At 41.2% G+C, this 14,492-nt stretch overlaps 1 protein-coding gene across 2 annotated transcripts in view; it reads right to left on the bottom strand.

Moving 5' to 3' along the window:
- The window catches only part of nkx2.2a (NK2 homeobox 2a), a 102,895-nt gene that overhangs the window by 55,516 nt on the left and 32,887 nt on the right, over positions 1-14,492 (bottom strand). The window lies entirely within an intron of this gene.

The raw sequence follows: 14,492 nt of genomic DNA, 5'->3' as shown, positions 1-14,492 counted from the left end.
AACCGACCTGGTAAATGAAAGTTTGAGGATTTGTCAGATTTCCCTTTTGCAGCTTCAAGTTGGGAGGAAAAGGGAGCCCTCTGCTGCTGAATCTGCCTTCAAACTGCCTTTCCCTGAACCAGAGGCGTTTGCAGTGTTATTAAAAAGAGCCAAAAGCTGCTGTAAAACAATGTTTGTACACATTGCATCATAAAACAGTAGTGAAAGTTTTAGAAAGAGACATATGCTCGACAGACTAGTAATGATGGTCTATCAGCAGATAGCCCTGCTTCCTAACATAAGCATGCAATCAGTCACCCCTGAACATGTATATCTACACATATATATATATAAAAAAAATGCTTTTGCTTGGGTTGCCATCTGTACAAATCTTCCACATTTGCAAAACAGACGCACAACTCAGTAGTGGAAAATATATGGTCTAGATATGACATTCAAAGCGATAATAGCAGCTTTATGCAACACTGAGTCCAAAGGGAGCTGAGCACAGCTAATTCCTAGCATGACTGCCTTGATCTTTTGTTGCATCTGCAAGGTATTTTATGTTTATTTGTTATGGGATACTAAGCAATTTTATGTGCTTGTGAGTATTCTTTATGAGTTCAAACTCATAAGCGCTTTCATGTCATGTTGCAACATCTAAGGAGCTAAACGGATACCTGCGAGACTCTTTGAAGTCGTCTTAATTGTGAAGGAGCACATAGAAAAACGTCGAGTTGGGCTAATCTTAGATGCTACCCAATGATCTCGCCTTGTTGAATGCCCCTGAAAACCCTGCTCTCACCTCAGACTCCGCGATAAGCATCTTTAATGAATAGCTATGTGCTTCAAGGAGTGCTGGCTGATAGAGATCATTTCAGGAACGGTGGGGTTCAGGTCTCAATAACAATCAGGGAATTCCATCTTAACCATTTGGATGTCCTCCATAATGCCACACACTCGGAGATCGCTCTTGCAATAGACCTACACCAAAATAAAACTTGGCTGGGTATGAGAACGGGTTGGGCATTCTTGCCCAACTCAACAATTCCAAGTCTGAACACCCCAGACCCCCTCCCAGCTCCGGGATCTATCTGGCGATGTGAATGCTGACTCTTTGTTGGTGAGTTCTGATCTCAGGAGGAGATACTACGCAGCTAAGCGCCTAATAAAAGGTAGGATGACAAGCCTGGCGAATGGAGGCACAAGCACAGCTCCCTGTGAGTGCGTCTGAAAGGCCCAAATTGAGCCATTTCCCCCCAATCTCCAGGGAGAGTTCTTATCGCCTGCGAGATCCAGAGCGAGATCCAGAGCAGACTGTGTATAATTTGCAAAATACTATGCTGATACTGCAAATGAGGTTTAATAGCAGTTGGAGCCTAGTTAAGCTTCATAATGTTCTGTAGGTTTCTTGGCTTTGATAGCTTGTAGCACATTTTCTTGTAGAAAAAAAAACACGAGAGGAAAAAAAAAGAGTGAAGGCATCAGTCAGTGGGCGTCTGCTGTCATAGCTGACTGATAACCGTGGGATTACTCATCCTGTCAAAGCAACCAGCAGCACAAGCACGCCGCTCTGTGCTTTTGTCCCCCCCAGGGTAGACGAGCACTGTAATTAGTCAACAATCACGCCGACAAGCTGTCAACCGTAATACCGCGTTTCGTAACACCCACGACACCGTTTGCTAATTTCTGCCTCAGCCTACACTGAAAAAGGATGTAATGAATTGAGACTTATTATAGTAATCATGGCCGATGCTGTCAACACAGCAATTCATCTTAGCAGCAAATCTGCCTTAAGCTGCTGTAATTTTACGAGCACATATTTGCGTTGATGTCGGAGCAAGTAACATTAAAAGATTAGATTGCGAGGATACTGATATGTTCTGATATGTTACAAACTGGAGTGTGAGACTGAGATTAAAGGCAATTTTAACTCAAGCCATTTAGTCTTTTATTTATGTGTTTCTTGCACTGAGGTTTGGAGCATTATGTAGCTTTTACTAGCTGTTTTTTTAAAGTGTATCCTTGGATATTGGCCACCAAGTTTCTTGAAGAATGGGAGGACACAGAATGAGCTACACGTTAATGTATATCCTTGTAATAATTGTTGGGCAGACAAAAAGTCAGACATCCGCCAGGGTCACTAGGATTCCTCCTCTGGGGATCCTGGATATCTGTGTCAAATTTCATGCCCGTTTACTCTGTAGCTGTGGAGATATTTCAGCACTTGCTCTAAAATCAGGAGGATAGATTTCTAGCTGGGACTGAAGAAAAAGCAAAGACTGCGCTTTTAGCTAGCCAAGTGAAACATAAAAGTAATAGATTACTGTTCCCTCTCCATGTCAGCATCGCTCGGTGCTTTTCTTCTCATCTCACCAGATATCACAGCAATATTAGGTTTCTCGTGCATGATTATAAGAAAGGCATAGCTGATTAAAGAGAAGATGAAGCAAGAGTTAAGACATGGCTGAGAGAAGAGCTTTACTGGGTGTGACAAGTGCTGACGTGCCTCAGAGGTAAGGAATCGTTTTCTCACCTTAACACCTAATTTCTGCAAGTGTGAGCGAATAAAATGATTTGCAATAAAGTAATGAATGTAAAAGAGACTTTATTAACTGGAGAAAGGAAAAAAATCGATTCCTTCCAAGCTGACGGCTCTAAAATGGCGATACAAGATACAATCAGAGATTATTCATTCACGATAAAACACCTTCGGCTTCCAGGAGACCGGAGATAAACCTAAGCAAACACATTCCCATCCACTAGTGAAAATGGATATGTTGTTGACCTGTCCAGCCACACAAAAGCCATTCCCGGTTCTCAGGTAAGTAACCCTACTCCAGCCTGAAATCTCTTAACTAAATATTGTGAGTGTCTTTCTTTATATCCAGGAGTCCTCCTGTTTACCTTTAGATCCAAGGGATTAGAAGATCAACCTTACACGCATGGCACTGCTCAGGTAGAGACTGAGGAAAACGTATTTTCTTTTATCGTGAATAACGTCAAGATTGTTTTTAATATTTTATTGTGTATGTTAACCAGTCTCGAAGTTGTTTCAAAATATGTACCGCTTTGACAATTTCTGTAACTTCATTTAAATCCTCGCACAGCTGAATCGAGTCAGGGCCCAGAACCCAGTTAAAGGCTTCACTCCAATATTATCCATTCAGCAATTACTATGTTGTGGATTTAAATCTGCAGTGACCCAACTGAGCTGGCTTCCACTTCAGTCCTGCACAGTGAGCCAGATGGGCGCGAAGATCCTCCTCTGTGGCTAAAGCAGCGGAGCACGAGCCAAAACTAGAATTAGAGTGAACTTATACATGTCAGCACGTCTTCACACATTTATTTTCCACTGGCTGAGATGTATGAGACTAAGATGATTGCTGATGATTTTCTAAAATTCCTTCACACTTGCTGAGAAACATTTACAACAGTCTCTTCAGCTGATTCGTGTAACTACAGCTATCACACTTCGATTTCTAATCTTTTCAAGGTCCATCAACAATTCTTTGTGGTTCAAAACAGAACGCTGGGTTTCACATACCAATTAAAAACGGCAGCAGATAAAAGCCACTCGTGCAAGAGCAAACATGCATTTTATCGTAATTACCGTCAGCGTCGTTCTTTTACTCGGCCGGTGAAAAACTGCCAAAATGTGCTTTCTCCTATCTCAAGAAACCACAATAGGCTGCGGTCCAACTGATGGTGCATGGTTTGTCCTACATGAGGGCACATTGAACGTGTGCAGTGGAGGGATCCTAATCTTGGAGACATCCACATGGGTGGTAAAGAGATGGAAATGGTATCCAAGTTTGCTTTGTATGCCTAAAGGCAAACAAAAGTAAAGTTACAAGTCGACGGAGGGGGTCTCACTCCCAGCTTGTCACTGAATCTCAGGCAGGACCCACTGCATCACTGGGTGGCATGATTTTTCAACATGGAGGGGAGGCCGATAGACTTCAGCAGAAATCTCTGAGCCACAGACAAATGTTCTCTGGCGGTGTGGTCACTATCGCAGGACTTGTTGACATGATAAGGAAGAAAATGGAGAGGAAGCATGAAGTAGATGGGATAAGTTTGCATTCTAAGATGTTTTCAAAGGCTGCATCTTAACATTTTCTTTTATTCTTTTAATCTACCAAGCACTGTTGCTGCTCAAGTTAAACTCAACTAGACATTAATACTGTCTTTGCCAACTGTCTCCATGGAGAAGCACAAAGTTTGTCTGTTATCATCCACTGCCCTCCAGGCTGAAGTGTATGATTCGAACATCTGGCTGCCACAGCTGATCGAGGAGGCTTTTTTTGCACATCTCTTTACCCGATATCATCATCTCTACTCAATCCAATGATTATTTTTAAGATGCATATCCTGATAAATCGTGATTGGACCAGTTCTACGTGTTGCAAATAAAAAAAGTCAGCAATTTTGAAAGAGGAAGACGCACCAATGCACCAAGTCACTTGCAGAATACCTCATTACATGCAAGAATCTGTCAGAATTACAGTATAACTGCAACTCGTCCTGAGTTTATCTTCAATTAACGTCAACTTATACAGCTTTGCTTACACCTTCAAACTCTTATAAAGAAAGTTTTCACTCTGTAGTGCTGGATGAACAGACTTAGTACTTATATTTGTTGGAACACACCGAGCGGTCAGTGTTGTGCTGTAAAATTTTTCCTTTACTCTTGTGGTGAGCCCCTTTTTCCAAGGACATTTAGCCTAATCCACTTCAGCTGCCTTCATTCAGAGTGGGTAAAAGAAGCTCCGGCTCTCACTCTGTTGGTGAAATTGCAAGACTGGTTTTCATAAAACATAAATATCTGTTAAGAGTCTGGGTATGATCTGCTTTTATGAAATGATGAGTAACATTTCCTTTTTGTCGCTTGCACTCCACGCTGCACTGTGAGAAGCTGTTGCCACAGATGTGACTCTCGTTATTGTGCGACCAAAGGAGAGCAGCGTTGGCTGTGCAGTCCTCCAGGGGAAAAACTCATCATCTCCACTTTTACAATAGCAGCATTTCCAGTGTCCTTCAAAATGCACGCACAGAATGCAATGTAAGATCCCTCTCTTGATAAAAAATATTGAAGTTGTTTCTAACACACGTGTACGATGTGTTGCATTTTGAGACAGACAATATAATTAGCCAATTATCATATTTTTAGCACAAACAATTTGAATGAATGACAAATATTTATCTACTGCACATACATGACAGGGACACAATCTGTGAGTTTTATTTTCAGCCAAACAAATTTATTTCTAATAATCTAAAAAACAGAAAAATCCAGTCTTATAATGCAACCGTTTTATTTTTCATTTTGAAAGTGTATTTATACACACATTTATTGTTCAAGTGCTTTCTTTTCAATGTGGCATCTTAATCTTTATTCCTTTGTGCTTCTTTCTGTCAGTGTGCTTTCTCTTCTGAAATGGGAACTGCAGAGGGCTGGGTACAACGCTGCTGGGTATTCTACCAGATGGATACTCAGTATGAATCAAGGCTAAGTTTCAGCCAAGGCTTGAATGTGTGTGTTGGACTGCACATTGCATATCTGGAGACCACACAGGATCCATAAGCATGTCTAAATCTCTCTACTGCCCTCTATCTTTGTCCGAACATCTCCCTCAGGGATCAGGGTCATAAGTTCAATACCAGCGGGGAACCTGTGCTAGTACAAACACATGGCATTTAGCTGCTAATTGTCTTTCAACATCTTTTCAGCCTCTTCTAACACACATGTGATTGTTTTTCTACTTCTAGATATGAAAAAAATCCATTGCATGCAAATGAAAAATTGTTGTGATACAAGTTTGAAGTAAAAACATCTGTCATTTGTTAGTTTGTTGCTCAAAGGTAAAACAATGAAGCAAAAACAAAAATGTGATGCAAGCACATGTCACCAATTTTTTAGTACAGGAGCTCATCAAAATAAACATTTTCCAGTCTTGTTTTTTTGAGCACTGCACTGGCGGCATGTGGCCCCAGCCTGCTGCCTCTATCATATGATCTCAATAGTGTTTAATAACTGTGGGAGAAGAAATTCACCAGCACGTGAAATGTCCCCCGAGCTAGCAATTCAACACCAACAACAGTGATCCCCAGTCCATCGTATCCCCGCACAAATATACAGACAAACAGATGATTTCATTAGCTCTGGAGCTTGATGTCTGGGCAACAAGGGATAGCGAGAGGAAGGTACACGTGAGCTCATCCAAGGTGTTGAAGGCTCATCGTTATAAATGAGTTTGTCTTACCACCATGGTTGGCCATAAATGACCTCACCAGACGTGCTGCTGTAATAAACTAAACTAATAAGAATGTGCAGGAAGAAAAACACTGCCCGCAGTGAGCGCGGCTACTAAGAAGCGAGAACTGGCTGCTAAAAACATAAATCTTGTCCTGATAAATCTCAGCGGATGGCTGTCAGTTTGCATGTGTACAGTCAAAGGCTGGAGAAGGGACATATTCTCTGGACAGCCGCGCTGATTGAGGGAAAGGCCTCTCTAAAGAGAAAAGAGACTTCCATATGTACTTGTACCTTCTGTGGCCCTTTAACCTGGAACAGATGCCATCAATAAATATCCATGACCCATGGAGACATTCCAGCGTGTGACGGAGGCCTTTTTTTGCAGCATGCTAGACTGGCTTGTCTAGCTGGCCAACACCTGACCAAACCTAAAGGTTTACAGCATAGATGTATAAAGCCTGCATTCGAGTGATCGTTGGAGAAACAACAATGCTTTAAAAACTCACCGGGTACCGTAACAGCTTAGCTTGCACACACTGCCAGCTCCCGTGGGAGCTGTGCGAGAGTTGCTACAATCTGCCTCTTGTTACAAGGTCTGCTCCCAAGTTATGACCTATCGCCTTGCCATTCTAATCTTTCCACAAACATCTGTAAGGCGAGATTTACATGTCCTCTTGTGATTTATTGCAACACGTCTTCGGTTTTCCATTGGCTTTGAATGTGGGGCTGCTCCTATGAAATGTGCCGTTTCCATGTCGGTGTCTGACTCAGATGATGCTGCTGTCAACGTGAGGCTGGATTTTGCATGAACTTGCTCACTTGCTCTAGTGTTGGGGTAATTAATGGCACTAAATTATTATGACATTAGGGTCCTTAGGAATTATTTAAGTAAATGGGACATCCTTAATAAAGGATGGATTCCATCTGATAATCACAAATGGAGCATTTCAAAGGACACAAACTTCCACGTTAAGTGACTTCCACCCTTCTCCTTCTAAGGGTGGTCCGTCTTTGTCGGCCATGCATAGAGGTTAAAGACATGTTCGCATGCTATCGTAAAGTGTCCAGGTTGGATAAGTAGGATAATCTGTTCAATATGTAAAATGTTTATTTTGCGAAGGGACCTCAAACAAACTGAACCAATATTTGCAGAGAGAATGGCAGCCAAATATTCTGCCTTTTTTTCCCAGACATTACTGCTCCCTCATTTATCTTCTGCTCTCTTGAGCAAATTGTAGACAAGAAGACTAATGCATCTGAAGCCTTAAGGACACTATAATATTTTCTCTGTATTATTTTTAAGGAGTTCACATAGTCACTTAAAAAATAGTTTCCCTGATGCATTGGCCTCTCTGAGCATACATTATGTATACAGTTACGTGGATGCTCTGCAAGAGTTAATACCACTTCACTGCTACTGCTAAGAAGATAAAGAGGAATAGGCTGAAGATTATGTTAAACTCCTTTAAAGCCTAACATACCAGAATGCAGAGCCATGTATAAACACTATATGATGCCTTTAATGTCATATGTGTGAGATGTTATAGTTGTGCCTTTATCCCAGTGACAGAAAACATTTATCCAATGTTTCTGCTACACATTAAAAATATAATTTTTTATCTAAGATATGCAATTTTAATCTAAGAGAGAAAATAATATGGATGTAATTAACCATGTTGTGGCTTTAGCAGCTGTAGGAATAGTTACTGGGAATTTTTTCAACAATGTAAAGAAAGAAAAATCATGTTTCCATATCACAACTACAACGAACCACAGCCTGATAAAAAAAAAAAAAAAAAAAATAACAATAATAAAAAATAAAAAAAAAATAATAATAAAAATAAACCAGTATTTTGGGAAGATGCTTGACATGTCTGGTGACTCAGAACGTCGCACGCAGAAGGAGGAAACCTTGGTGGTCCATTGATGGTCACTATTAAAGCTGCATTATTTTTCTTCCTCCTGACCCTTGGAAATGTCTACAACACCAAGATGCCCTCTCTTAGAAATAGCAGCTGTGTGTAGTTACATAACAGGAAACAGCTGTCAGAAGCAATCCCAGTGTCTGGCTCTTTAGGTCTGGACTCCTGTACAGGTTGTTCTGTTTGTTTTTGAGAACATGCTTGGTTCTTGTAAAGGTGTCCTGGAGCCAGCGGGCTGGAGGAACTCGAGGTTCCCGTGTGTCTGGGCATTAGTTAGTAACATGGCTGATAGGATGACGAATTCATGAAGCAGACATGCAAAATATTTGTACCTTTGCTGCCATTTATTTATTTGTTCTTGACATTTTTGTCTTCTCTGTTAATGGCAAATGCAACTGCTTTTATCTGAGCTAGGTTTACAGGTTCACGGAACAGAAAGACTTCAGGAATTATGCAACACAGCAGATTTAAATCCAAAGCTTTAACAGTATTTTTTAAATGAACAATGTGTTAGGTGCACTTCAACAGTGGCAGCTTCTAGCAGCTACAAGCGGCTGATTGTACCAAAAATGTCTGACAGATTTATTGGATGCAACCTCAGCAGCAGCAAATTAGACTTCCAGTCATGCGGAAAGAAAGTTTTCACACGGCTCTGTGGAAAAATAAGTATACCCACTGATTCAGTAGAATCACCTTTATTCGCAGTAACTTGAAGTAATCGTTTTCTGTGTGACTTTATCAGTTCTTCACATCGCTGGGGAGGAATTTTGGCCCAGCCTTCTTTGTGGCTTGCAGGGTGTTTGTCTATTTACAGCTTTCTTATGGTTCCACCAGAGCATTTCAGTCGGGCTGAGGTCTGGATCATTGCAGCACCTTGATTCTTTTCCTTTTCCGCCTTTTGTACATTTACTGCTGTGCTTGGGATCATTGTCCTGTTGGACAGATGGCCTCACATTTGACTCTAAAATACTTGCTATAGAGAGGACTCAGTGTTTAGGTCAGTGACTACAAGGCGCCCAGTTCTATAGCTGCAAAACCAGGCCTAATCACCAGCCCTCCACCACCGTGCTGGCAGTTGGTATGAGGTGTTTGTGCTGATGGGCTGGGTTTGGTTTTCTCCAAATGTGCTGCTGTGCATTATGGACAAACATCTCGATTTGGTCGCATCTACCAAAGTCTTGTGGTTTGTTCAGATGCAGTTTTGCAAACCTGACTTATGGGTATGGATTTGAGCATCCAAGAGTGCATCAACTTGCTGGAAATTCTACGGCCTCATGTTAACCATGACCTGAATGCTCAAGACCAGCAAAATACCAAAACTTCTCCTTTTATAGAGGTGCAATCAATTATTTAAGTACCACACCAAGATGGAACCAATTTTTGTTTGGTGAAAACTAAAAGTGAGGGAAAAAGGAAATTTACGGTACATTCACCATGTCAACAGATACTTAAATAAATCAGTGTTAATCTGTACATGTGGAACAACTTGTTACTCGCTTATTTTCCACAATAATTTTAAGGTGAGGTGTTGATGTGTCAGCGTTGTGTTAATTTCCAGTTAGTGCAGGTTTAAAGATGCTTATCAGTTTCCAGAAAAACAATGTTTACTTCTGTTTGCACAGAGACATACAGTATGTATGTGCACGTTTTTGCACCAGAAGCCGTGCCAAGTGTCTAAAGAATAAAACAAACCACATGAGCCCCCATGAGGTATGACACAGATGCTATCATTTTTAATAATGTACGCGCCGTAAATGCATCTCTGCTTTCCTGAAAATATAAAAACGTGACTACTCGATTAAATCATCATTTAAAAAGAGCAGATTGTTATGTTAGTCTGTACTTGTGTTTCTTATTTCTTTGGGGCTTCACGGTGCCTTCAATGTCCGAATCTTTGCAGTAAATCAAGCATGTGCAAATAAACGTACAAACCTCGGCCTGATTAGTGAACATTTTAAAGGTATTCTGGTACAAATCTGTCAGGATTACCTGTCCCTGCTCAAACTGACCCTCAAATAGATCATTAAGTGTGAGTGTGAATTCTTAATGAGAGCTGAAAATCATTCTGGTGTGTAACTGGACACTGTACTGTACACAGTAACTCTTTTTCCAACTCTTTTCCCCCTGATCAAAAGTTTGCTGAAGGTCTTAAAAATTCCTCACCTTCAGTTAAATTTATGGCAGCACTCATTAGCTGAAATAAAACAGATTAATGCAAGTGCAATTAAATGTGACCTATAGGTTTAATAATGCAGTGGAGTCTACCTAAGCATGTCTTTTCTATTTTCCCCTGCCATCATGGGGTCCTAATAAAATCTTTTTAAGAACAGTTACAAGTGAAACAGTGGAAAAGGAGACTGCAGAGGATATTTTGACTGCTCTAGATTCTGTTTGCGACTGAATTACAGAAGCACAGATAAAAATTTGAGCTACAGCACTCTGTAAATCAAAGGCGGCACAGTTAAATTCTTTCTTTGCAATTTTAAATGTTCTGTTCTGGGACCTTAAGTGTTGGTGCGAGATTTTTCTGTTGATCTTGAGTGTTAGTCCAGATCATGCTGTCCCACTGGGATGGGGTATTAGTTCAGAGAAAAGGAAGCCACTACCTCATTATGCTGCTAATTTTAGGCACCAGGAAAAGATGTTTGGAAACTCTTGGCCCAGATTCCAAGTGCTGGAGTGGTACCCACTCTGCTCTCAATTCCCGTGGGTAAAGAAGGGGTGATTTTGGTACTTGAGCGAGCTCAAAGAAACAATTTACAACATATACAATGGAACTTCAAAAGTGTCTTATCAGAGCCAGGCATCAAACATGAATGATTCCATATGAAATAGCAACTTTCTGTTTACTGTAATTAGGGGAATATTTTTCCATTAGGGAAGTAAAAATAAATTAACATGGCTTTACTTGAGAAGCTGACGTGTAACTACACATGTTTTTTCCTCCTTGGAAAAAAAAAATCAGGTGGGGATTAAAGCGCATGATGCTTTAAAACGCACGAAGCTGATCGTGAAGCTGCAGAATCAGTACTTTAAGCTCAAACCTGAAACCTAAACTGTGTCTTAGCCCTGCAACAAACTGAAGACAACATTTTTCTTACATACTCGTAAAGTTCGCTGTCAAAATTCTGCGTTCTGAGTCAGATTTCTGTCCAATAGTCAGTGTTGGGGAGTAACGGAATACATGTACCGCCGTTACGTATTTAAAATACAAAATATGAGTAACTGTATTCCGTTACAGTTACCGTTTAAAAAGGTGGTATTTAGAATACAGTTACTTTGTTGAAATAAATGGATTACACGGCGGTACTTCCCTGTTTCATATTGTGGCGGGTCAGGACTGTTTGGGTTTTGTTTGACAGCTACGTTCTGTTGTTCCAGGCGGCAGCGTTACGGTTGCCATGGTTACAGGGTGACGCTCTCTCTCTGCGTGTTTCCTGGGTGAGAGAGGCCTTTTTGTTGTTGTTGTGCTAAGCTAATAGGCAGAATGCTACAGGTATAGCTCTAAAGAATGTAGCATCATAGGCAGTGTAGTCCGTGCTGCAGGGAGAATGGACTGCCATACACGTTATGTGTCTGTGAGCGAGGGAGGGAGAAAAAGGAAAAGTACGAGCTGTCATCGAGCAAAAACGGGAGCTGGAAGCATGTAAATATAATAATAACCACTGCAGCCAAGAAGAGAGCCTGACGAGCCCAGTTGTAAGTAAGCTATTAAGACTCGACTGTACACCGTGTTCGTGTTTTCCTCCAAAAACAATAAGTTCCGTTGGAGCAGCCTTTCAACGCCTCTCTCTGTCTCTGCTAGCAAAGTTGACCCAGACAACAAAGTAAAGCTAGTTTTCGGCTACGAGCCCGACACGAACCCACCGTATTAGCCAGAGGTCCCTTTACTACGGTTCGGAGCCGCCGACCTTCAGTAACAGTAATAAATCACAGCAATAGTACATTCACGTAGTTGTAAACAGCATGATAATATATTAAGTAATCCAAAGTATTCAGAATACGTTACTCTCATTGAGTAACGTAACGGAATACGTTACAGAATACATTTTGGGGCATGTATTCTGTAATCTGTAATGGAATACATTTTAAAAGTAACCTTCCCAACACTGCCAATAGTGGATTTAATATAACGGTAAAAGACTGTACGGTATTGTACCACCCTCTGTCATGTGACAAAAATACTGACAAATAAACTGAAACTATAGATGGAGCTAAGATTCGCTACAGAAGTGACATTACACAACTGTATCAGTATTGTTACTTTACATCAATTGGTATACATTTTAAAATGATACATCTAAAGAAAAGTGTTATTTTCTTAATAGATGGATGGGTACATGTTATATATATTTACGGACTGATTGCAACTATTTACTGGAAATTAATTTGGCTCAACATTAATGCACAAAAATTGCATGTTGTTTTACTCAGTCATCTATTTATAGAGTGTTACACGGGCATAAAAACTTGAAAAGCATGCAGAACGCTCTTAAATCCTGGCGTCGGCTCTGTGTTGACCATAAACCTAGCAGGAGTTGTGTGGGGAGGCATAGGAGGGTAAAAGCTTACAAACATGATGGCTGATTAATTGCAGATGAAAGAAATGACACTTGAACGATGGGCTTCGAGGAAACGCTCTCAAAGGGAACAGCTGATGAGAGGATGTGGCGCCTAGCCTCCTATAAAAGTCTGCGGTGGATATTAAGACAAGGTCAGTGACGGTTTTACATACGGAGTGGGTTTCCTGACATCGCCCTGTCACTATCGTCAGAAATGAAAGAAACGTTGTTACTTCAAAGCTGCCACGTAAAAATACAGGTATCAAAAATCTCGCAGATGTCTCGTAACCCAAAATATTTTCTGTGGGAAATCACCGAACTAAATGCTTTCAGAAAACAAACTATTTAGGACTATTGTATAAATACACAACAGGACCTAATCTGGCGCTTTCCTGGGCTGGTGAAAAGAAAAGTGTTTGTTGTTCTGCTGAAACATCCATTTACTGTACTGTACATCAGAGTACCGTCCCTGCCCGGCCGTTCAAGACCACCCACCCACACAGTGTTGAAACACAGTCAAGAAACAGTCATTAAACTGTTTCCCCAGGTCACTCAAAATCAGACTTGTTAAAGCAGCAAACTGGAGGAAAGAAACCCTGCTGTTTCAACAGGCTCCAGCCTCACCACGCTTACCGACCCTGGCTGATAATACTCTTGCTTTCTCAATCTTAAATGCCCAACTGTTTCGTTTGTGTCATGTTTTTCCTGTTGCGATACAGGAGTTGATTGGCTCTTTGTTCCTGTGATGAAGGCCAGGGGTCTTTATTAGGCACAAAAGTGAATTTGACTGAAGGAGGAATAGATTAGGACAAAGTGACCTTGCACGTTGACTTCTATGTTCATCCCATTCTTGTGTAAACTGAATATTTCAGCGACGAGTCGGTGAATCATCCTTACATCTGGCACAAACATCTGGGTCTCAAGGATAACCTGTGTCTTCATATGTTGTGACTGAATTTCACAGAAATGACTTAAAACAAAGTGTTGACATCTCCAAAAGTTGATTCTGTTCATCTGGACGTAGCGTTTTCTGGGAGAAACGTTTCGTCACTCACCCAAGTGACTTCTTCAGTCTCAGCTGACTGCAGGTTTCAATCTTATAAACAGTACATTTGCATAATGACTGAAACCAGTCCACTGATCCCATATGTGTCAGGAGTATCGGAACAGTTGAGACACATTTTTTCGAAACACCGGGTCTCTGTGGCTTTTAAACCCCAAAACACGCTGCGCCAAAAATTGGTCCAACCCAAGGGTAGGGTCCCCCGACACAAACAGAGTAACATAGTGTAGCTGTTAAGTGCAGGAGGATTGCCAGGATTTATACATCGGGGAAACCAAACAACCTCTGGCGAAGCGGATGGCACAACACAGAAGAGCTACCTCATCAGGTCAGGACTCTGCAGTCTGTTTACACCTACAGGCCAGTGGACACTCTTTCAATGATGAGGATGTAACATCCTGGACAGGGAGGAACGCTGGTTTGAGCGCAGAGTCAAGAAGGCCATTTACGTGAAAAGGGAAAGACCATCTCTGAATCGAGGAGGGGGCCTAAGGGTACATCTTTCGCCATCTTACATGCTGTGATTGCAGCCATTCCCCAACTCTCTGTGAATGGTACTCATGGCAATTGATCAGTGGTCTTTGATCAGTGGGTTTTGGTCAGTAGTTGTTGATCAATGGTCGTGAGAATTTGCATAATTATGATTAAGGAACTGACCTCCCAGCCCATTGTTCCTTCAGGGGGCTGGTTTCAGTCATTATGCAAAT

The sequence above is a fragment of the Neolamprologus multifasciatus genome, chromosome 19 (genome assembly GCF_963576455.1).
Source record: "Neolamprologus multifasciatus chromosome 19, fNeoMul1.2, whole genome shotgun sequence".
NCBI classification, from domain to species: Eukaryota; Metazoa; Chordata; class Actinopteri; order Cichliformes; family Cichlidae; genus Neolamprologus; species Neolamprologus multifasciatus.
This window is presented reverse-complemented; position numbering and strand designations above follow the sequence as displayed.